Source organism: Siniperca chuatsi, linkage group LG16, assembly GCF_020085105.1.
Source record: "Siniperca chuatsi isolate FFG_IHB_CAS linkage group LG16, ASM2008510v1, whole genome shotgun sequence".
NCBI lineage: Eukaryota > Metazoa > Chordata > Actinopteri > Centrarchiformes > Sinipercidae > Siniperca > Siniperca chuatsi.
Window position 1 is genome coordinate 3,898,281 of NC_058057.1, and position 26,630 is coordinate 3,924,910.

Consider the following 26,630-nt stretch of genomic DNA (forward strand, 5'->3'; position numbering starts at 1 on the left):
GTGAATGTGCAAACCTAACAACCGATTCCCATTGTTTGTCCAGGGATAATTAACAAAATAACTCTAAACTCTACTAAAGGTAGCTTGGCAACCAGGATCTACTGTGTATATAATAAAATAAATAATAATAAAAGTTTAATGTGGGAGGCAAATGATGAGGCTGATCAGTCAAAGATAACTATTGGCAATCAATCCTGGCCAGCAGGATTCCAGTACACTTCCCTCCTTTTTCTTGCCACTGTTGCCAAGTGCTTGCTCATGGTGGGATTTGTTGGGTCTCTGTAAATAATATTATAAAAAGATTATAGACTAGACCTGCTCTATAGGAAAATAAAATTTAATTGAATTTGATTGAATTGGCACAAATGTCACCCAGGACAGCTCTAGAATCAGCACCCTGGACAGCAGTCATAGCACAAAGGTTAATCTTCAGTGTCTTAAAATTTGATCATTCATTAATACCAAAAACATCTTAAGCCCCTATAGTGGCCACTAGAGACTGTGATGTTCATAACCCCCAACAATACGTAAGTGTTTGGGGTTGATGAAACAAACTATGAGTGGACAAAGCCTTAAGAAAGCCTGGTGGTTTGGAGAAATGATAGCAACTACTTAAAATCGACACTGCAAATGAAGCTCTGCTACAGTACATCACCTTGTTAATATATACATGATAAAACACAGCTGTTCATTCAATGTTCTGATATTCATATGGTCTTGTTAAAGTGTTGCAATATATGTTGGTTATATAAAATGTGTTTCAATATATAGCAGTAACTGTTTAATTAGGGAATAAATGTCATAATCAGTTCAATCTTATTTGTTTTAATACAAAGCTGTGCAGGCTATATAACCAGTCTTGGCTTATGCATTTCTGTTTCCATACAATTATATGACAAGTTTTTTATCTGAGTGGGGAATGTGTATTTTATCAGGAAATGATTGTTCAGCAAGGCAGTGTGTAAAGAGAACATTGTCTCATGATGGGGGTCTGGGAACGTGTTTATACAACAGTACAAAAGATTGTATTACATTTCATTTGATTGTTTTAAAGGTTTTTATTTAGAGCATTTACAGAACAGTATATGCTCCATTGTGCCTGGTCTCAGGTGGCATCTTCTCTGGTCTATTAATGATGATGATAATAATGATTGTGGTAAAACAAGAGTTAATCATCCCTATTGTGACAAGTTGTTATTATTGCTAATTTACAATTAATAAGGCATAATGTATACCAAACCATATAATAAAGACACTTGTGAAAAGGTCAATTTGGAGTCATTTAATATTGATAGAAGATAAAATGTTTCCATCAGCTGGATATGTTTCCTTTTGCCTTATTAAGGGATAACTGGCTTAAATATGACCAGCCAATATCTCCTTCTTGTGCATCAAAGAAATACTTTTGTTTAACTTCCCATTTTGTTGTATTGCCCAACACCTAAACCAAAGTTTAACATTTTACTGGGGTTCAGTAATGTGGTATCATGAACCACATTAACCAAAACAGTATACTTCACAACTGTAAAACAAGCACTGATACCTCTCTATCAAGCAGCCATCATTAATGTACATTTTTGTTATTCATACAGCTTTACCACCGATGGGAATAAAAATTGAGTTGGTGTTGCTAGAGGAAAAGGCCAAACGGGTTTATCTCTTGGAAGTATGAATGTCCTTAGAAAAATTCATTGTAATTTATTAGACATTTCCTGTGTAAAAGGGCAGATTGATGGCGGCGCTAGAAGAAAGGTCAGAGGGTCAATCAAATTGTTGGATTCATCCTTTGGTTAGGATGAATATCCATTGGAAATTGTATTAAAATCTGGCTTGTAGTTGTTTGTTTTTATATGTTTGTTTTAAATATGAGGTTGTGATTCAAAAGTAGATTATGTGAATGTGAAAAATTATTTGGTCGCACTGGTGATTGACTCTGTTCTGTCACCTAGGTTGGGAAAATACACATATTTGTGTCTTAATGTACGAACCAGAACCCACAAATGCAGAACACAATGAGTAGATGAGGTAAGTCGGTATTTATTCAAACAGAGGGAATGAATGAATGCCACGTCAATTTGAGTAATCACATTCTTCTAGTTAAAATTTCATTTATATCATATCAATAATTTAGGCTGATCAACTTAATAGTTTTGCAGCAGATCGTCAGTATTTGGATCAAGTAGCTTGTGAAAAAAAGGTGGGCCGAATTTTGAATGCTACAGCTGTTATTTGAATGTGTCAAATACATATTTAATAAACATTTAGGTAAATATAAGTGTTGGATCGGACTCTTATAGGCTATTATTAAAGGACTGTGATCAGGATCGGGGCCAAAAAAACTTAATTAAGGACATCCCTAATTAATTAGGGATTAGGAACATCCATGAATATTACCCAAACTGTCTGTTGTAAACATCTTGCAAACAACTTCCTGGTTTAACTTACCGCAGCTGTGCACACTCACAGTTTTGCTGTACAGTGATTCTCATCCAGCTAATAGAGTTGCAAAGTGGGAGGAGCAATTTCAGGTACTCCTTATTCCGAAAGTAAAATTCACATTCACATAAATTTTTCCCATAGACAATGTTACATGACTCACAGTTGAAGCACTTATTTGGATTGGCATGAAACTTAAAATTGTGAGAGAGAAGTTAACTGCAACTCCCAAGGTACAGTTTGGTAAGAAACATCCAATCACGGAAATTTAAATTTTGTTACATGTGCCAATAAAGGCAGGACAAAGTTAAAAATAATGGTGTTGAGAAAAATGACAATACAACCTGCAGCTAAAATCAATTTACTTTTGGACAATTCTTTGTCAATTTTGTATGAATTCAGAATCTATGGCTTGTTCACTAATTCAATAACGAAGCATTTTGAATTTGCAGTGCTCTGATTCATGTCTCTGGCTTCTTCTCCATGGCAACACCGACAGAGGCTCATGGGTGCTGTAGTATTTAGACCTGTTAACATTGGCATGAGGAAGGCCTTTCCCTCAGCACATAAAAAATTTGAGATGCATTAAATTAGTTTTACAAACATTTTATGTAGCTGTGATCTGAGAGGAAGACGAAGACACAACTGGCTGATATCTAATATTCACCCATACACCAGTCCAATATAAAATTAATATAATATTAAATTAATGTGATGCTCCTGGACCATGCAACTGCTTTGCCTCAAACAGAAAGACTAACGAAGCGGCATGAAAACCGCACATAACTCATTAGCACAGAAATCCACATATGTAATTTCAGCTAAACAGTTCCTTATCTCCAAAGAAACACCTTATTCCATTGTTTTGTTTTGCTTTAACACTTCTCTCACCTGGTGCACGGAGCAGTGTTTGGCTTTTGCATGAGGAACTAATCTTGTAGCTCCTCGAACACAAACATTATCTTGATACATCCCCCTTCCTACAGAACACATATCATTGTTCATGGTGCCCTTTTGTAGACCTTGAAATTTTGGCCCAAAGTCAAGTCCTGCTGTGTGTGACCAGCATAATACCAGAGGACTGCTTTGCTTATTTACTCTATTTCTAACAGGTAAGAATCTAATACCTGCTGCCTGGCTATAATTAATATCATAGCAGTTGAAGGTGAAGCAGTTATGCAGAGTGTCTTCTTTTTCTCTCTGCGTAGCACTCAGCTTTGCCTACTCAGTGCTTTCACCAGCTTCATCTTTCCTATCCAGGCTGACAGTATTGGTAATTGTGTATTATAAGGCTTTGGCACGGGTTGCTGTTTAGTATACAGAAGCTATAGTGAGGACCTGATACTCCTTAATGCCTCTGCTATTAAGAACCAAATCACATTGCAAACACTTCATTAAACAGCCTGAGGCGCTGTCATTGTTTAATGACATATTGATGTGTTCAGTGGACAACAGCCGCAACAGCACTCTCTTCTTTCCTGCGCTCCCTGGGGGTGTCATCTGTCACTCCATCTCCTGCTAATCAATGTCTCTGGAGAATGCTGCGGTAGCCCCACTGGTGACAAGGTGCATTAAAAATGTACCGCTGTTATCTCTGCTGGGCTATTCATTAATTTTGCATGGTTTGGAAAGGTCCTCGAAAGCATGTGATCCACAGCAGTTATTGTCCTTTGTAAAAAAGCACTTTAGTCTTGTCATCAGATATTTTGACACAATGAACTTAAAGCTCCACTAATAATATGGACAATGGATTAAATTACTACATGGAATGTGAAAGGTGTGGTCATGTGACAAATCCACATGAAATTATCACCCAACTCTTTGGAGCTCTATGTAGCTTTTTAGTTAATTATTCTTTTGTATCATGACCTCCAAATTCTGCTTTTGTCAACCTCATTTCCAGCAGCTGTCTATATATGGGGTTTACTTTTGTGTCTTTATTTTGCAGTCAAACAGAATAGGTTTGATAGCACAAATAGATCTGAGAGCAAAACTATCAACACTGAAATCAAAACATTTTATTGCAAGTAAAATAAATTTGTTATTAATGCAAATCCAAAAGTTTTGTTTGCCAGTCCAAAAGTTTTGCTTTTGAATCCAAAAGATTTGCTTGCTGTCGAGCTGAATCTCATGGGTGGGACCTATGCTGAAAGATGTAAGACGCGTCTCTATTGGCCAGTCTCGATCGGAGTGACAGCTTGGCAACGTCCACTGTTAGTAAACCGGAGAGGGAGTTTTGAAGTCCATGGAGAAGAGCAGGAGCGGAGAAGACAGAAAATCAATGCACAGGTATGTTTACATATAACTTCCGTCTTAGTAATAACAAGAATGTTATGTTTGAACTGGTACATGTAGATTGCTTTTGTTTAAAGATCTGTGATATTATAAGTGTCACAGATACGCCAGGCTCAACAACCCACTAATCATCCACACCTGCTCCCATTCACACTCCTGCTCCCCATTAGCTCCCAATCTCAGCCTGCATAAAAGCCCTGCACTCACCTCAGTCTGGGTACGACCTCGTATGTGACTAGGACTCTCCATACTACTCGACACACACACACACACACACACACACACACACACACACACACACACACACACACACACACACACACACACACACACACACACACACACACACACACACACACACACACACACACACACACACACACACACACACACACACACACACACACACACACACACACACACACACACACACACCTACCTCTGTACTATTGGGCTGTCTTTCAAATAAAGAACATTATGTATCCATCTCGGTGTCCCCCGCCAGTCTGTTCGTAACAGTAAGGAGGTAAAAAAACACAATATTTTGTCAGCCTGTAGCTGCTAGCTTAGCTCAATTAGCTAGTCACTTTCTTGTCATAGGTACATTACGTGCCCAGGCTGCCATGTAGCTATTGGTTAACAGGACAATTTATGTTCTACGATCTAACGTTAGTTTGTGTTATATTTGTGATATGCTGTGGGGTTTTTTTTGGTTTTTTTTCAGCCTGTAGCCAGCTTAGTTAATTAGTCATGAGAAAATTTGTCACTTTCTCATATTAGGTGACACGCTAGCTAAGCTGTCTGGGTTTCCAGCCAACTGTTTTCAATTTTAATAGCAGCAGATGAAAACATCAAATGTGTGGAGCGATGAGGAGACTGTAACCTTCCTCACATTATTACATGAAACAAACAAATGTCATATTTCCATCGTTTCTTATTCTGCAATGGTATAATGGCACAAAACTGGAGAATTGGTGTCACCTATTGCTTATCTCGATGAACCAACTCCTAATAATTGCATTACTGTAGCGGATGGTAACAAGCATTCATTCACATTTTCTTTTGCTGATTTTTGGACCACCAACCGAAATTACCTTTGGGAGTATGGCTTTATTGTTACTTAGGTTTATAAGGGAAGGTGTAGTGACATGGTATTATTGATGTTACTGGTGGTGAAAATGGCTTCAGTATGTGAGGTATTATGGCCTTTTCCACTCAAGGATAATCCTTGTCTTCATGGCAGAATGGAAAACCAATCTAGCAGATCACAGGCCCAGGTAGACTATTGGCTCACTTCAAATTCATATATACTTCTTTTCCAGTTTTGTCCTGCAGTATTGTACAGCTTGTGCATTACCGGAATCAATTGTTAATAACATTTGTTTTGCTCTGTGTGATCACATTGCAATGTTATGCAGCTTAATAGAAGCACATTATGATTTTAAAAATGGTAGATTAAATTTCTTGTAGTCAAATCAATTTTTGTCTTTACTGTGTATTCTTTTCCAAGCAGGCACAGAGCCTATTCAGTTAAATTACATGCACCTGTGCAGAAGGCAAAGTTCTATGCATCCATCTCATGGCCATGTTGTTTCAGAGTGCCCATCACAGTATGATGCAGGTGAAGGCAGTACCACCAACTCTGCAAACTGCCACAGACACAGGTCACTTTGTGCAACATTGTGTAAAACCCTATGACAATAACTGATGATATATTAAAGCAAGACATTACTAGAATCATGGCTGCTTGTTTGTATTGTAACAGCCCCTCTGCTTGGTTCACTCTGCTGTGCTTTCTGTCTCCAGGGCTGCAGATCTATTAGGAGGTAATCAGTGGCATGGGACACCCCTGGCCCCTGTGTGTCTCATGCATATAAGCCAGAGCAGCAGCCAGTCAGATCTCTGGGCAGATCTCCTTACCACATATCTTTTGTGTTGTGGTTTTATGGTTCCCTTTTCTTTGTTTTTACAGCACAACATCCATGCAGCTCATTTTCATTCATCCACTCCCTACACTACTAACTTTATAGATTCCTCCCATCTATTTATTTTTGTCTGTTTTGATTATTTTGTTGTAAATAAAAGACTTTCTTTGTTTGTTGTATTAAGTTTACCCGTGTATCTCCCGTTTTTTGTTGCAGTCTAAGAGCCGGGCTGTGACATGTCATTTTCAGGATGACTGATCGAGAGCTCACTGAACAGTGTGGAATACCACACAGCTGCTTGATGACCAACTTTCTGGGACCACTTGATTTGAAAGGCCACATACCTGTTGCATAGAATGTGAATGTTATTGTTAAATGTCGTGGCCACTAATGAATTATCCTTTATCAAAGTACATTTACTCAAGTACTGCACTTAAGTACAATTTTTGCATACTTGTACTACTTGTGTATTTCCATTTAATGCTACTTTATACTTCTACTCACAACATTTCAGAGGCACATATTGTATTTTTTACATCAGTACTACATTTATTTGACAGTTACTTTTCTCATAAAAAAACAAAACATGATATGCTTATATGATATGATGCTGTACTGTGCTACTAATCTACTCAGTGGTGTACAACATATCTAAAATTGACTCCATATTCACAAACTACAACGTTAAAATAGTCTTACATAGTCTTTAGTGATAAAAACAGAATACTATAATCTATGATAACAGAACACTTTTAAAAAGGTGCCATTCTGCATATTGAGTATGTTTACTTTTGATACTTTAAAGTACATTTTGCTGATAATGCTTCTGTACTTTTACTTAAGTAACATTTTGAATTCAGGACTTTTACTTGTAATGGAGTATTCTTAGGCTATGGTATTTATATTTTTACTTAAGTAAAGGATTTACTTCTTCCACCACTGCCTTTAGATACACAAAATATGAATTAATCATTAATTGATTGATATGATAAGTTAATGTACCTACAGTGAGCTTAATGATCATTAGGCCAAGAGCATTTAGTTAGTGCATTGTACCCATTTGTTTAATGTAGTTCTGTAGTAATACAAATACAGTAACTATATAATTGTGCATGTATAGAACTTGCCAAGAACAGTCACTCGTGAGGTAAAAATAGTTTTAATATTTGTTTTAACATTGTTTAACAATACCAGTTCCAATGACAATTATCCATTTACTAAAATACTTTAAACCCCAAAGATGTCTCCTGGAATTTATTACATTTAGAAATATTTAAACTTATAGGCTTCTAGATACACAGCTGTTGGAGATACACATCCATATATGTACCACAAAAGTAAAGGTCCACCTTTTCTTTCATCTCTGTTATAATTTCATCATCCCTCCTGACTCTTTCAACTGTTGTGTCAGTGTGAAATCACACCAGCTCAGTTCATTTACTGCCAATTGACCTTGAACCTGTATAATGTATGATTTCTTTTCAGTTTTGCCTGGCCATTCACACATTTGCCATGCCCCACCTCAGAAATGTTATAGATGTCTGGGCAGGAGGAGCATCAGGATGTATGACAAAACCACAGGGTGAGACATTTACATTGAACAGTTTTGAGTATTGTTCCAGCACCTGAGGTTCACGCTCAAGGACCCTTTTCATTGCACTAGATTGTCATACTCTTTTAAGACCCGGTGGAAGTTTGGGACAAAGTGTATGGCAGTGGAAAATTTGGCACCATCCACAGTGAGTTTGGGGAATGCTGGGGCATCTTGGTGTTGTGGCCACAACAGGGTGAACCTTGCGGCACAGGTCCAAATTTTGAGTCAACCAGTGAAAGCTCAGACAAGCCATGCAGCACCGAGGATATTAGCAGTTGGGGTCTGAGGCATTTAAATCCTTTCCCAAGAGACAGCACTGATGGGTCAGGGAAGGATCCTGAAACAAATTAAGTATAAGAAAACCAAATGTACAGGTATTAAATTTATTGACCTTCCACACTTATCTTGCAAGTTCAAATTGGTAACATAACAATATGATCAGCAATACACAGCCAACAGTATGACTACAATAATAATGGCCTGTGTATGCTTGATATAGCGTTGATTTATAAACACTCCTGGCAGATGGCTTTGGTTTCTTCACCACCAAGTCCTGAATAGGCTCTGCACAGATCCCCTGAGAATGATACGAACAAGCAGCCATGATTGTAGTAATGGCTTGCTTTAATATATCAGTTATTGTCAAAGGGTTTTACACAATGTTCCACAAATGTACCCGTGTCCATGGCCGATGCCATGTTTGCACAGTGCTTGTACAGGCCATAGTTGGTGGTACCGCCTTCACTTGCATCCTGCTGTAATGACCCCTCTGAAACAGCATGGCCATGAGATGGTTGCATAGACAATGACAAAACCATGACCAAATATATATATGAATTTGAAGAAGTGAGCCAATAGCCTACCTGGGCCTGTGATCTCTCAGGTTGGTTTTCCATTCTGCCATGAAGACAAGGGAATGTATTATCATTGAGTGGAAAGGGCCATAATACCTCACTGCAATGTATTTAAGCCATTTTCACCACCAGTAACATCAATAATACTGTGTCACTGCACATTCCCATACTTGTAAAGCTAAGTAACCATAAAGCCTCATATTTCCCTCAAGAGTTTAAGACAAAACTGGAGCTAAAAGGAAAGTGAATACTGGACTTACATTTGTCAGGTGGACACAAACATGTCTACAAATGACTGCTAATGTTGCTCGTCTCTTGGATGTGTGAGGCAATTGTTTACAAACATGTTAGCCTTAATACCTTTATAGAGCGATAATATGTTGTCTGTGTTTTCAAGGATGTTGAGCAGTTTTTTTGCCTCTAAGTAGACAAAAATAATTAATGCAGCTTTGAAGGATATCAACAGTGGTGTGTTGTGAAGCAACGCTACCAGTTTAGCTACAGTTGCCAGTAGTGTTTGGGTAGCATAAGTATTTGTAACATTTCAAGTAGTAAGCTATTTTTTCCACAAAGTAGCGGTGTAACACAACAAGCTTTGGGGAATTTGACATATCCACAAACCAACAACAGCCTCATGCAACTGGTGTACCAGTTCAATAATAACTATTTTTCCTTTCACCATCTGTCAAGATTATGCTAGCACAGACACGCAGGCCAGGCCATCCACGGGAAAGGATGTTTTGTCACTACCTTCACTGTAACTGCCCATCTCTCTGAAAGCCTGTATAATTTAACATGTTTGGGCTAAGAGTTGAAAACACTAATGGCCCCTCTGAGATCTGGAGAAACTTCCAAGGGGGTATGTGTTACACCCATCCGCAGCGCCGCCCAGCCCTGGCCCTCAGAGGCATCACACTTCACCTTATTTTGATGCTGCATAAATCACTGTGGCTGGCTGACAGAGGCCAGTGGGTGATCTTGTGGAGGTCAAGAGAGTCACACACTGGCTTTTTGAAGGCAGGCCTGTACAAGATGTCATATTAGAATTCCTCCCCTTTTACCTCACACGATGACTCTGGATGAACTTCCTGGTAGAGGGGTCTTGAGTTTTGTTCAACTTAGGTTCTGGATATCAGCAATAAATGCCAGAAAATATTTTTGAAAACTGACCAGCTCTGTTTTCATATTTGTTGCTGTTATTCCATATGGTGGGACAAATTTCAATGTCCAATTGTGTTTTATGGTAAGGTATTTGAAAAGAGGCCTCTTGAAAATGACACTGCTTGTACTGATATATGCCTGAAATTAGTGGCTAACTGAGATGTGTGTTGGGTCTGCAGGTGGGAGCTGTCACTTGTGCTTGGACAGACCCCAGAACAGCCTCGTCACTCTTTTTAGTCTCCCAGCTGTGCCCTGGTGACACACTATGTGGGGAAGATCATAATCACCCCCAGCATCCATCAGGCTCTGTTCGAGTAAAGGCCCACACGCTGCACATGCTGCCTGCACCGCCTCCAGTGAAGACAGAAATACCATGCAGGTATCACTGGGAATGTAAACAACAGCCAAAGCATGTTTTCTTGTAGGAAATATCAAATCAGATATCTGCAGAGTACAAGAAATTTTCAAGTATAGAAGTGACAGTGTCAGATGTTTTTATAGGAAGGACGGTGATCAGTTCAAATGGCAAGTAAGTCTGTCTGGGTTGGAGCAGTCAATGAGACAGTCTTTTGTTCCTTAAAGAAAAAATAAATAAAAATGCCCTATACCTTAACACAAAAATAGGTAATTTATTATTGCCGTTCAAAACCAAGTCCTCCAAATTAAACAACAAAATACATTGTTTGTCCTTGCCCTGCATATATACGACACTACTATCGGCAGGATGACATAATTTGTCTGTGTCTTCCAAAACTGTTAGAAATCACTGATGAAAAATAAATTGGATTTATGATGTGACAAAACTATGGTATAATAACCACTTGGTTAAGGTTAGGGAACGATCATGGTCATGGTTTTAAAAAAACAACGTTGTATTGGGACCACTGGCACGTCACAGATAAATTCATTCATTTGTAAGACTTCAACCGAACTTTTTATTATGACAAAAATAAAAAGCCTTAGAACTCAAATTCCAACAGTCCTCCAGAATTCACACCTGTGAACTCACCCATGCTCCAGCTACCATTGGTCAGTCTGAACTGTGACTTGTGATGTCACCAGGTCAATAGAGGGGTCAGCAGCCATTGTTCTCTCTCTTTTCACCTCGCTCTATGCCTGGACCTTAGCATGTTCTGTTCAGCGCAGATCCAAAGGACAAAGGATTAGCCCACAACAAAAGCACCTGCGCTTGTTTAAAGAATTCTGGTTAGCTCACCGCTAACCGAGAGTAAGCATGCTCTCTTTCTTTCTGACTTCGTCTCCAGCACTGCTGCTCAGCAACAGCTGTTACCGCTGTGTAATCTGCTCCGAGCTGACACATCGAACCGAACTCTCTCTCTCTTACCGCAGAGCCGCGAGGGCCTGCATAAGATTTCTGCAACAATACTTAGTTAGCGCCAACGGCCAGCTAACTTTAAGAAGAAACTGTAAGGTGAACAACAGACAGGCCGACCAGTTCCTCCATCTGCACAAACAGACTGCACAGCAAGGACTTTCCTTCAATCTGAACCAAAATTCTTCCCTGCCTGGCTGATCCACATGGCCAGCTAACAGTTGCACCCCAAAGCCCTTCTTCCTTCATGGACTGGTAACGTAATAACTAGGCATAGCATAGACTAACAGTGTACATGGCTAAGCACAGGACTGTTTAACTAATGTAACGTTACATGTATTGATCTTTTTTTCTGAGGTTTATTGTTATGATGTGCTTCCCACTGTTAGGATTTGGTAGCCACATGCTAAGTTGACGTTAGTTAACATTATGCTTCACACAGACAGAGTCTCTGCATGCTAACTAACTATCTTTTAACTGGGCAATGTTATCCTACACCGATCACACACACATACTCCGATTTGGCCTTAAAAACACAACCAGGGGGCACCCCGGTAGCTCACCTGGTAGAACGCATGCCCCATGTACAAGGCTGAGCCCTTACTGCAGCAGCCCGGTTTGAATCCAACCCACAGCACCTTGCTGCGTGTCATCCACCCCGCTCTCTCTCCCACATGTCCTGTCTCTCTTCAGCTGTTCCTATCAAATAAAGGCAAAAAAAACCCAAAACACAGACACGCTGAGAGAACATTTAAAGCTCCCCGCTACAGATGTTTGTTTTGTTCTGAAGACGTGCGTTCATGCTCGTGCACACGAGACATGTTGAGGCAGAAAGCGAAAAAAATTGTAGCTTGCTAGTGGCTAGCTGTTGACAAGTTGCTGGCTGGTGTTTGCAGACTGCACTGAATTGTGATGGTCAGGTAGGTTGGTCATGGGTGTGTTAAGTTATTCAGGAATCACCTGAATGTGTAAACTCAAGTTTGCATGTCTGTGTTCCCCTGCAGCAGAGACGTCATAGACATTAGCCCAAGGATTGGTACGTGATGTCACCGTCATACAGAAGTACTTCTGTCAGCTACACATGCACGTCCGTGTATGACAGTGGCGTCACTGATCCTTAGCTGTTTTTTTCCAGACCGCAGCAGAAAGCTCAGCTGCTTGAGCTTCAGAAATGCTCAAGTTTACTCGAAATGCTTGGGGAGATGTAATGTTAGCTTGTGTAGATGCTACTGCTATTTGATTCAGAAAACAGCAACACCACACTACTGAGAAATGTTAAACTAGTAATGTAAATATTGTGTGATTTATAAATAAATATATAATAAATAAAATAAACTGAAGTTGAAGTAGCTTTTATTATCTTTTGATAAATGTTTGCATATAATTATGCTGATTACTTTAATGTTGCACAAGAGTGAATAATTTGCCAACCTCTTCTATGTTGAACTCCAAATCCTTCAACCGTCTAGCTATTAATGGTAATTTCGTTAATTTAATTATTTATCTGACTTCCAAAATGATAGTTTAGTGTATTTTATGAGACTGAATAAATTAATTAGCTATCCTTTTCACTTGTTTAAGGGTGGTGCCCCGAGGACTATTATTATTATTATTATTATTATTTTTTTTTTTTTTTTATGATTAAATGTGATAATTTTAATTTTGACAGCCAAATTTAACTAATTGCACCTACACAATTTGGTGTCCCTTTTAACCATTGCAAATCCCAACAGAAGACTGTCATTTGGAAACGGGAAACAAACAGCAGTCTCCCATGTTAAAGTCTGACTCCTCCCTACGCAGACTTTGTTGTTCTATAGATAAGAGCAGCGCATCACGGTACTGCCGTTTGTGCTTATTACGTGACCTTTTACTACGAGCCGAGAAGTAGAAAACAGGTCGGTTTTAGCCCCACTTCCTACAAGGTTCATTATAGAAATTAGGTCAGCTCAATTTATGTTAATTATTAACATTAACATACCCTCTGCTCACCGGTCTTTTGAGTGGACAGACTGAAAAAAATATGGCCCGACCATAAAACACATTGTTTTAAAATGAAGTTTGGTTCAACAGAGTAAAAACTTTAGCAAGACTCTTTTCTGATTCGCTTCAATCTACAGAACCAATCGTGTTTGCCACAGAGGTACACATATTGAATGGCCGGATCCCACAGTTTACCATTTTCATCTTCTCTCTGGATGGTCTGAAGCCACAGATCTATTCTTTTACTGTTCTTTGCTCTTTGGGGGAAAAAATAAATTGTAAATGTTTTTATTTATTTTGTTTGACGTGCAAAATGCGACGCAGCAGCTTTTAGGCATGGTGCCACTGTTTTTTTCAATTTGCCGCTAGCACTTTTACAGTGCTTGTTTTCACCCAAAAGGGGCCATGTTTGTTCTGAAGACAGGAAAGTGGCATATGCCTGCTCTCATCTATAATAATGTCACCTTACTTCCTCCTTTGCTCCCGTCATATTTCCAACAGCCATTAGGGAGCTTTGTCTCTTGAACGTAAACAGATGTTGTTTGGCAGCACTTGCTGAAAAGACTGATTCTGTCCTTCTTCTTGGGAGGACAGCCTCTCTGGTGCCCCAACCTCTCTTTGCCAGGTTGTCAAACACCAACGTTTTGTCACACCCCTTGGTGTCCCATACACACACACACAAGGTAACCTTTATTGTCTGTAGGAGACGCACCAGGCTTTAAATGAACTTCAATGTATAACCATCTGCAGCAATATTAGACGCTTAGAAGAACTGCTCTGGCTGTCCATTCACTCCAATATTGAAAGCGGTGCTATAAGACGCTGTGAGCATCAGTCCCATTGAAGAACCGAGGACCCGGCAAAAGTATTTTCCTCACTATTAATTCCCAAGTTAAGGTTTTCTTTCAGTGATATCCTCAACATTTCTCAACACAAAAACATGAAAGTGACCTTGATAATTCAACAATAGGGCTACGATAAGTTAATGGTATGGTCATCAGTTTTAATGATTTCTCCTTTAATTCTGAGACAAAGTTTTTTTGTCCTATTCTTTTCTATTGGCCTGCATCCATGCCACGTGACTGCCAAGTTTCTTTTGTGAAAACCAAAATGGAGATCATTTCTTTTATTCTCATTGAAAAATGCAGTTTAATGTGTGTTATATTCATATAATCTTTGTTCAGTGAATGTATTTGATCCTTTTACGAAGATTCTCTCGGGTTTCAGATTGTTGCTACAGTGGTTGCTATGGACACTTCCAAGAATATGTGGCTGAGAATATTTAATTATGAAATCATCTTTCTTAAAGAATAACTCAAAATCTTGACATTTAGTATTTAAATTCTCCATATTGTGTTATAAATATGCATAGCGACTGCCCTCTACAGGTTGAAACCCAGCTATTGCAATAGAATTTTGCTATTGGCTGGAGGCCACTTTTTCACTGTTTCACTGTTCTGATTGGTTGTAAGTCTGGGCCTGCTTTCAGTCTGCAGGTCAGTCCAGCGCGACGCACCAAGCTCACAAAACTCAGATCAAACTGTCAAACTAGGCAGTGCTGATCAAATATCTGTTACTGCATTGCCTATATCCCGCCTCAAATGTTTTCAGAGACATTTTTTAGTGTACTGTTTAGCTGTAATTTGAGAAAGTTTGTGACCAGGCCACCATTTTTTTCCTGCTTGAAAACGGACCAAGCACTGCCCCGTTGCTCAGCGCTACGTAACGTCACAAATTTCATTGCTCTGACTGGTTGTAGGTCTATCCAATTGCCCCCTCTCCCAGTCCTGCCCTTGTTGATACTATTTTCATGTTCTAGAGGCATTTTCTGAATTTCCAGGGTAGCGGCACTTCATTTTTTGGGGTTTAGTTGCTCTTTAAGAAAGAGTTATCAAACTGGACTTTACCTTTCACATCCCTCATTTAATCCCTGCACTTGTCACATTCATATATATCATCAAACTGGATTTTATATTGAATGGGCTATGTCATGCTGACATAAAATCTCCAGGGGTGTGTAAATAGTAGTCTATGCATGCCTCGGTATTTGATGACCTATGAATGGGGTTTCAGCCATAACCCAAGCACTTCAGGCCTTTCTCCAAGCCTGTAGTACTAATACAATACAGTACAATAATCCCTGAAGGTGACTCATTTTGGTCACAAATTCCACTAAAAACGAAAAAACAAACAAACAAAAAGCTTTATTTTATATACTGGGCCTTCAAGGTACTTTCTAAAGCTACGCCTGCGATGGCTTGTGTCCATGAAATGAGAAAATTAAAACTTTTGGCGTAGAGCTAAACCAGATACATTGTTGGAAAGGTCGCAACCTGGAGAGTAACATGAATTCATGAATGACTTCAGGTTTGAGTTGGATTCCTCTTGCAGTGGTGGCTAAGGATCATGGGTAATGTAGCCTGGTCTTCCACTATCCAAAACTGACAAAAAAAACTATTTCTCAGAATCGAGGGAGAAATAATCTTAACTGATAACTGTAATGTGGAAAATATTTTCCTTGACAGACATATATAGACAATCAAATTAAATAATGATTCAGGTTGTGTTGCTAAGTGAAAAGTAATATGTTTTATATATAATTAATACATATAGTGTTGTAACAAAGTCTTTATTTTTACATAGTTTAGAATATACTGTAGATTATAAAAAGTGTCTACATTTGATGGACATTCATGAGAGTTGTGAGAATAAAATGTGCATGCTCTCTGTATACACATAATACCAACAGCTGTGTGTCACAGACATGCCAGGCTCCACCATCAGCCAGTCACAGTGCACTCCCTCACCAGAGAACTAATCACACACACCTGCTCCCCATCAGCACCTCATCACTACTAGGATAAAAGCACACCACTCACCTCAGCTAGTTGTCTGGTCTCGTTGAATTGTAAGGACGCTACATGTGAATTTCGCAAGACCCCATGCCACTCCAGCGTGTTCTCCCCATCTCTGTGCATCATCTACCCATCTACAGTCTATGGAACAGTAAAATAAAGGACAGTAGCAATAGCCAGTATTCATCCTATTACATATCCCTAACCTCATCTCTTATGTGCATACCTGTCTACTCCCTGCTGTAATCCAATAAACCACCATCTGTTTCCGTACCGGTGTCTCCTGCCTATCTGTCCGTAACACTGTGGGCTTTGATGTGTTTTGCAGAAGGTTGGAGGATGCTTGTTTGTTGCAGAGTTATGATATGCTTCATTTTAATCGATGATTCCATTAAACAGAGCCTGGGAAGTTTTGTAATAAACTTTCTGTCTGATAAAGACAAAAAAAAAGACGCTCTTCTCAGGAGTCATATCTCTCTGCTTGGATCCTCCTGTTTTAGTTTCTCACAAACAACCTTATCCTTATCTTTACCCAATGTATTCAAGGACAGTCAAGGTAATTATGTTTTCATGTCTTTAATCAGAAGTTTCCTTGTGTAATGGCACCCTCACGCGGGTAAAAGTGTAATGGCACAATAATTTATAACCAATCAGAGACTGTCAATGATTTCTGTGTTTTGATTATAGACCAATAAGGAATATCCAGCCAGGAGGAGCATGTTTTGAAAATATAAGTGAATTCAGTATGAGTACACAACTGCTCAGTGGTGTACTCATACTGAATTCACTTATGTTTACATGTAATTTGTTTTGATATTACAGTAAAATCTGTATTGCATTGGACTCTATTCGACTCAGGGGTTTTATTGAAGAAGAATTAAACAGTGTGTGAGAGGACCTAAAGCTATCTAGCCCAGCTGAAGGTATATCTCCCACAGTAACATTAACATATCTTATTGTTGAATTATCAAGGACACTTTAATGTTTTAGTTTTGAAAAATTTTGACGATATCATTGAAAGAAAACCTTAACATGGGAATTAACAGTGAGGAAAATACTTCCGGGCGGCAGGTCCTCGGTTCTCCAATGGGACTGATGCTCACAGCGTCATATAGTGCCTACATTTCATATAGTCAGGTTAATATTGAGTGAATGGATGTCAGTTCCTCTGAACAACTTTTTCAAAGATGAATTTGACGCACCACATATATTCACATCAATCGTGATGCAATTGTGAGTATAGGTTCTAAAAAAAAAAAAAACTCTACAAAAAAGTAAGTACATTTATTTATATAGCACCTTTCAAGAGCAGACATCACAAAGTACTTCACAATAAAAAGACAAAAGAGCAAATAAAAGACAGCAACAGACATGAAATGCATACATCTGTCACAGCCTGTCATGTTCACACCAGGCTCCACTGCACCCCGTACTCCCTCACCTGAGAACTGATTCCCTTCACCTGTTACCTAGTACACACCTGCATCCAATCAGTCACTCTACTCCTCTATAAATCCCAGCTCCTCACCACAGTCTGTGTCCGGTCTCGTTCGAAGCAAGGACAGAACTCGTTCTCCTGCATTCACTACGCATCAGACTCCTCGACGAACCAACGCCTTACCTGAGATTATCCCAAACCTCGTTCCCAGCTCGTGTCTCCGGAGTGTGTCGCTCCAGCTCCCAGTTCCATGTGTCTCCAATCTCCCGAGTGAGTTACTCCAGCTCCAGGTCTCGTGTGCCTAGACTCTCCAGTGTGCAACTCAGTTACCCCAGAACTACTCTACCTTCAGAATAAAGGACGGTATCACTTTCCCCTTCTCCTATTCATACTCCACGTGTGTCAATAAATCATATCTGTATCTTCACTGTGTCTCCGGTCTGTTCTGTCCGTAACAACATCAAGCTAAAATCATAAAAAGAATAAAGATTGAATAATACACAAAAAAATAAACAGAAGCAATACTACAATGTCCACAGATCTTAAATCCAATGGGAGAGAGTTTTGGATCGCTCCAAAGTATGGGAGCCACAACCTCAAAAGTCTCCTTTTGTCTTGAACCTAGAACGAGGAACAACCAACAAACCCTATTCAGAGGTACTCAGATTCCTACAGGTGATATAGGGCTGCAGTAGCTCTTTAATGTAGGTAGGTGCCTGACCATGCAAGCATCTAAATGTGATCAAAAGAATCTTGAACTAGAAATTGATTGGAAGCCAGTGTCAAGAAATCTAAACTGGTGTTACATGAGACCTCTTGGAGGACTTGGTTAAAAAATTTGGCAGCAGCATTTTGGACTACTTGTAAGCGGTTCAAGGATGTCTTGCTAAGGCAAGTGAAAAGGGAATTACAGTAGTCAAGATGGGAGGAAATCAACATGTGAATAATCATCTCCATCTCAGCTAGGAACACAAAGGTTGGTCCATAGAAACACCTAAATTACAGATGGTAGATTTAACATAAGAGGAAAGAGGGGACAAAGCCAGCAGGGGCAGGAATAAAAACTTCTGTTTTGTCAGCATTTAGCTGTAGAAAATTATCTGCCATCCAATTTTTATAGAGTTGAGGCAATTTTGTAGAACAGTTTTGACATTTTGAGGTTTAAACAAAATGTATAATTGAATATCGTCTGCATAATAAAGAAGATACCTTTTAAAATTACTTATTATCTGTCTGAGAGGAAGCGTGTACAATGCAAACAGCATTGGACCCAGGACAGAACCTTGAGGAACACCACAAGACAGAGATTCAGTTGATGAGGCATAGTTATGAACAATAACTGAGAAAGTGTCTCAAAGGTAAGAGGAGAACCACTCCAACGCTGATCCAGGGATACCCACCAACTGCCTGAGTCTCTCAACCAAGACACGGTGGGCCACATATCAAAATGCATTACGAGAGATGAGACTCTAAGACTCTGTTTCTGTTGAGTGCCACCAACAAAAACCAGACTGAAACTTGTCAAGAATGTTGCGCTTATCTAAGACAGCCGTTATTTGCTTAGGAACTTAAGCAAATAACTTTATAGACTTAAGCTATAAAAAGGTAACTTGGAAATAGGCCTGTAGTTCTGGGGCAAAGAAGAGTCAAGAGTTTGAGAAGTGATTGAACAACAGCTTGTTTGAAATAAGCTGGAACATGACCAGATGTCAAAGAGTTATTGATTGGGATGAGGGAATGATCTTTGATGGTATGTCATTTATCTCATCAAACTAAGAAATTCATCACAGGAGTCAATCTAGTCTTAGTAGGAGCAACTTTATCCAGGATTGAAAGAGCACACCATTGAAATTATAGAAAAACTAACCTAAAGAAGTGGGTTTTTAGATATTTTTTTGAAACAGTCAATAGGCTCGGCTGATTAATGGGAGGGGGGAGATTGTTTCTTAGTCTGGGTGCCAGGACAGCAAAAGAACAATCACCTTTGGTTTTATGTTTGGCCCGCGGTATAGGTTTTGGTTGGAAGATCCAAATGTCCGCTCTGTGTGGGCCGAGTAGCTCAGAAATGTAGGCAGGAGCTAAGCCATATAGTGCCTTATAAGTGATTAAAAGAATCTTAAAATCAACCATGAACCTCACTGGCAGCCAATGCAGCAAGGTTAAAATAGGAGTGATGTGCGATTTGCGATCAGTCCTAGTTAAAAGCTTAGCTGCTGCATTTTGTACCAGCTAAAGACATGCCAGGGCAACTTGACATGTAATTTTCTTGTAATGATGAGAAGCTCAGTTTTGTTAGAATTAAGATGAAGGACGCTTTGTGACATCCAGACCTTAATAGCAGCAACAGTTGTGGAGAGAGTCTAGGTTGCTAAAATCATTTTTTTGAAACATACTGAAATGCATTTGCTGAAACATAAATTTGAGTGTCATCCACGTAACAATGATAGGCTATGCAACCAATGCAACTGATTATATGACCGAAGGGAAGCATATACAAAGAGAAAAGAATAGGGCCAGAGAAACAGAGGAGCGAATGAAGACACATAGCTGCCCATAGACTAAAAAGCATCTGTTTGACAGATAAGTGTTACGGAACAGACAGGCAAGGAACACCGAGATGGACAAAGGAAGTTCTTTATTGAATAACAGCCGGAAGTCTGTAGGAGGGAGATCACTGGAGACAGGAGAAATGCTGGAGACAGGAGATCGCTTGGAGAAGGGCGATAGAAGTGTTATGCCGAGTGGCATGGAGAGTCCTAAATTTGAACAAGGTCAGACACATACTGAGGTGAGTGCAGGGCTTTTATACTGACTGTGATTGGGAGCTAATGTGGAGCAGGAGTGTGATTGTGAGCAGGTGTGGATCATTAGTCTATTGATAAGGATGGAATGATCAACGGTATTAAAGGCAGTGCTTACATCGAGTAAAACTAAAATGGATTGTTCCTCCCTGTCAACCTGCATAAGGATGTCATTTGTGACTCTTAATAGTGCAGTTTCAGTAGTTGATGGCAATAGCCAGCTTGGAATTTTAAAAATGTTATTCCCTTCAACAAATTGAAGGAGCTGCTCAGAGACAAGTTTTTAACAGTACTTTAGAAATTAAAGGTCATTTTGATATAGGTCTAAAATTGTTAAGAACGGATGGATCAAGTCCAGGTTTTTTTTTTTTTTTAAAAAGAGGCTGGACGCAGGCTGACTTTAATTGATTGAGGACACAACTCTGAGGTGAGGGACAGGGTTACAGGGACAAATAGCATAATTTATCCACGAGGATGATTTGATTGCTGCAGCTGATCTGGTCGCAATAGGTGCAATGGCATACAGAATATATTTATGATCAGAAACAAGGTCTATCAGTAAGAGGGAGTTTATAGTCAGGCCTAAAGTAAATACAAGATTGAGGGTGATGCCTTGGTTATGAGTCAAACCAGAGACATGCTGCACTAGGTTGAATGAGTTTCAATTGAAATACAGTAGACAGGGTTTTAACAGTTGATTTTAAACATAAGCATTTCAAAAAACTATTTACAGCAATGGGTTTACTGTATGGGGCACAAGCTAAGGACCCAAATGCAGAACCCAGGAAAGTGGAGAACCGGATAGTAGTGACAGTCTTTATTATAATATGGCAAGCAATGACAGATTGATAAGTGCTAATGACGCACTATCCGCTCCAGAGTGGGCAAGTCCGCTGTAGCCAGTAGTGACCTTTGTAGTAGTTCGACATTCGACGTAGTCACAGTCCGTGGAGAACTGACTTGGCTCAGAGGACGGAGACGGTGGGTGTAGGTTCTGTTTTGGCAAGGCAGCTGGCTTGTGTAGCGTGGCAGGCAGAACAAGAAGGCAGCTTTGCAGATATCAGAGAGTACACGGAGGCTGCAATCACCGGCAGGGAATAACTACGGGTTTCAGGCAGGCCGTGGTCAAAACCAGGGATTAAGTCCAACAAGGCAAACAAATCCGACAGGGAGCAGGCAAAATTCAAAAATCTGTAATCCAGGCAAGGTCCAAGGGAACAAAGAATCAATTCCACATAACTCACAGGCAAGAATTCCCAGAATGCTTGACACGGGGACAAAGTACAACCAAGAATGCATAGGATAAGGACAATGACCCAAAATGAACAAAGGAAACGACCCGGACTAAATACATTGAGGTAGGTGAGACAGTGGGGCCAACAATCTAAACTGGAGGGAAAACAAACAAAGACAGGAAGTAAATCCACAAGACACATGAGGAGAGGAGAACACTACAGAATAAAACAGGAAGCAGGACAAAACCCTAAACTATGACATTTACAGTTAAAATGGTTACAGCAAGGCCTCCACCATGGCCCGTGCACCTCAGGGAGTTCAAGTAACTGTAGTCGGGAGGGCAGAGTATGACTAAAAGGCAGCAGTCCCAAGTCTTTAGCCAGATCTCAGTTAAAATTAGAAAATCCAGATCATGCATTGTGATCAAATCATTCAGCTTGACAGAGACCTACCATTAAATAAAGCAAATTTGGCTGGAGTGCTAGCTGTAGGAGGGACAGTGGTACAGTTTATGTACTGAAGGTTGTTTTTATTAACCTGCTTAGCGGTGCAAAGTGGGAGAGTAACCCTGTTCCTTACAACAGTCTTAATAGGGAGATGAACTGGTGAAGGTGTTGGGGGGCAGGGAAGGACAGTAGGGGGAGCCGATACCCAGGTTAGTAGATTCATGTGCAACCCCACCTTTTAGGGTGAATCCCGTCTCTTTTGAATAAAGGAGCATGGTCCCAGATCAAGCTGAAGTTATCGATTTAAAAACCCTGTTGGGGGCTCAGTGTGCAGGCTAAGGATACAAAAGGAAACATTTGACAAACCGGTCAGATGTCTCAGATCATCAAGTAAAGGTCTCCTCACCATACCTATAATCAGTTCTAAATCAGCTTATGGTGCCTTCAGTCATTATGGTCCTCCTATCTGGAATTATCTACCACATGAACTAAGGTCTGCTACAGCTGCTATAGCTATCTTCTTTTAAAAGCAGACTAAAAACCCATGTTTTTTCACAAGCTTTTAGTTAGGTTTAAAGTGTGTGGTTAACGGGTACATTTTTATCATAGAAACAGTATTTTTGTCATTATTATTCCTTTTTTAATAATAATGATAACACCTACTTATTCCATATTATCTTTTTTCATCTTATCTTATGTTTCCATATATGTAGTACCTCCTTATCTTATGTTATCTTGTATGTTTTTGTCATGCATGATTTATATAAATAAACTTGACTTCCTCACCGTGTCCATCTAGACTGCTGTGTGCTATTCAGAATAAACTACAGTAAGCAACATATCATGAATACATAGTAAGACATTGCATCCATGTATTTCCATTCTTTTGCTTTCCATCTGCCTCTCCAGCCACTCATCTCACTGGCAAAAACAAACTATGTTTCACATTACTCATTAGTGAATACTTTTTTCGGATTGACTGACTGACCCTCGTCTTTAAATAAGCACCCACAAATTAAAAAAACAATACAGCTGTGCATACATGATTTATACACACTATAATAACAAAAAAATTTAAAGGCTCAACCTACTGGCTTGATGGGCAGTTGTGTGTGTGTGTAGCAGTCTTATCAATAGCCACTAGTTTTATCAGTAAACTTTTCTACACAATTCACTCACCCAGTGCACCTTTAAACCTTCCTTGAATTCTAACCTCTCATTTATATACGTTGCGCATTCACAAAACAGGGCCTGGTAGAGGCATACACCACTTCCCACGCAAAAGTTGTGATCTATAAAAAAAAAAACTTGACAGGAGAATGTATGCATGGGTCAGAGTTTACATACAGGTGCGTACAAACAAATGGTAAAATGAAGCCAGCCTGGGTTGCCAGGTTGCGGTGACAGATGGGTTGAAATTGTATGTAGTGTGTGGATTCTGTTTCATAGACGATCTGGCAACTTGGGTGACGCCAGACAAACATCCAAAACTTGGATCTCTGTGTGATGATTATTTATAATAAAGTTTGAGGGCCATCCAAATTATGGGAGTTGCCTGAGAGAAACAACAAAATGGGAGGGTGCCGGGAGATGGCCTTGAAGTACAGGAGAAATATGGGAGAAACCTGTTGTGTTGGCAGGTGTGAGCCATTACCATTCCATAAGCACCTTTCAACTGTAAAAGACATAAGCCAACTCAAATCTTAAGGTTGGCTCAATATGTCATCAGTCTTTCTCACCATCAGATACCCCACCCCTGGAGGGCAGGAGAGAGGGCCGGACTGATGAATCATCAGTTGTAAAAATAAAATGATAGCATTAATGAATTGCACAAAATAGAATCAGTAGTTTTTAATAATATCTTCTAATACTGTGCATATATCACCAAGTACGATTTTAGTTATATTTGTGTGTAAAATCAATATATAGTTTTTGTGTGTTTTTGTGCACCTGTACATATGGATTGTGTAAATTAGCAAAGTCTGGAAATAAAGCCAGTGACAGCTCTCGCACAATCGCTACACTCCATATCCTCATTATCAGTCCTAATCACAATGCAGGCCAAGCATAACAAAACCGACATAAAAATATGTAATCACCTGTGAAAATTCCATCATGAAATGATATCCCAGGGTGATGGATACCACTGATTGATGTGACCATTTTGACAGTATGTGAAGTAAGTATAATTGCTGTAAACAATACTGCGGTGACACTTGTGTGTAATGCTGCATGATGGATGTGCTGGCACTGCAAAGAACGCCATTTTTGGCTTTTGTGCGCACGTACACTTTTAGTATGGCTCATACACACTGTTTTATAAATGAGACCCCAGATACTTGCCGGTTTGACCTGGCCTTACATCTACATTGTGTATGCTTTGTGGCTGGCCCCACTGACTTCAATGGTAGCTTCATCTGAATGCCAACTTTCAACCACCATCACTGTTTATCTAGTTACACTAATCTTACCAATAATGTTTGGTGGTTTATGGGACACAAATTGCTTGGTTAAAGTTAGGAAAAGATTGTGGTCATGTTTCTAAAGAAATTGGGACAATGCAAATCGCACACTTTGGTGCAGTGCACAGTTAGCACGCTCAACCTTCCACCTTGACCTCCTCCCTAAGAGGTTTTTCTGCACTATAACCACATCACTTTACTTCCGTCTTTGCCTCTAAGAGAGCACAAATATTACTCACACAACCACAAGTGTGTCATCATAGGTCATTTTAACTATTCGAATAATGCAACGATGCACCTTTAATTACTGGGTCAATTTCATTGTTTTGTTGTGTGTTTTTCTTATTTCCACAAATAACTAGCCAAACATGGACAATGAAAACACAATATCTCAATATTGCTGTCCTGTGGATACCATGTATCTCCAAAACAAACTTTTCATGAGCTAAGAAAAACAGCCTTGTTCAGAAGTAGGATAATTCTTTCCACCTGTTAAGTAACACTAAATCCGTTATCTGAAAAAAAAAAGAAACCCAGAATGACATTATTTTGGATTGTTTTCACTTGTGATTGTTTTTAACTTTGACACCAAGACTGACACCAAATCCTGACATTTGTCAGACTCCAAATGCCTCTAGTGCTTCACAGGCATTCAACTGTCAGTCAGGAATAAATCCATTATAATAAGGTCTATCCTCAAAGATTCTCTTTGACTTGAGCATGGAAAATATGCTTTTTGGGTACATTCATTGGGTGTCATGACTCAAAACACTGTTTTGCTTCAATATCAAAAAAAAAAAAAAAAAATGTGAACATGCACCGGCCCTTGACAGGCATATGAAACTCATTGTCATCTGATATGCTCAGGTGCCCTTCATATCAATTTCAGAGTGAAAACATCTTTATTTCACAAACAAAGCATTTGCATGGCGTGCAGACAGTGGCACATTTCTGATTAATGTTTTCCTCTGTTTTGCATCTATAAATTATTTGGGATGACACTGGCTTTGGGAAGCATGTCTCCCAGCAGGTGTGGCTTACGGTATCGATGTATCCCACACCATTAAAAGTGTCATAGCCAGTGTTCAGGGCCCCACTATTATTATTCATGAATTCTTCTTTCTCAGTGTCTTCTCCCCTGTCTGCCCTATTCACTCTCCTGCTCAAGAAACACTCAGACCATACAAAATGCCTTATGGAACATGGATTAATGTAGTGGCTCAAAAACATCAAAGGCTTAAACTTGGGAGATCCCACATCACAAAACACTCACATCCAAACTAAGACATAACTTTGGATTAGTTGACTTAACTGCATAGTTCTCAAGAATTAACAAAAAATGGCATTAAATTGGAATAAAAATATGAAATATATCCCAGTGTTGCAAAGCAGCAGTCTGTAAACTCCAGTGGAGTTTTAGTTTCCTTGCCAGCCCCTGTCAAAGTCCAGTTGTGCTTTTGAAATGGCACACTTAAATGTAGTGCCACATACTTTGGAGAATGGTGGATTATTACTAATGTATAGGCAAGAGGGTCAAGCTTTAGGGGAGGAGGCTGCTGCTTGTTCTCAGGCTGTATAGCGTTATCCAGATTTTAAGTGCTAAATCCTTGAAATTACAAGCAAATAGACTGATACTGTTACGGACAGAACTGGCCGGAGACACAAGGAAGGGTATGATATAGTTTATTGAAGCACAAGTACGTGGATAGGGCATGGAAGGAAGTATACTGACCTTTGAATGGAGGTGGCAGAGTTCTGGAGTCGAGTGGCTGAGCACAGAGGAGCCGGTCCACACGGGCCAGGAGACTGGA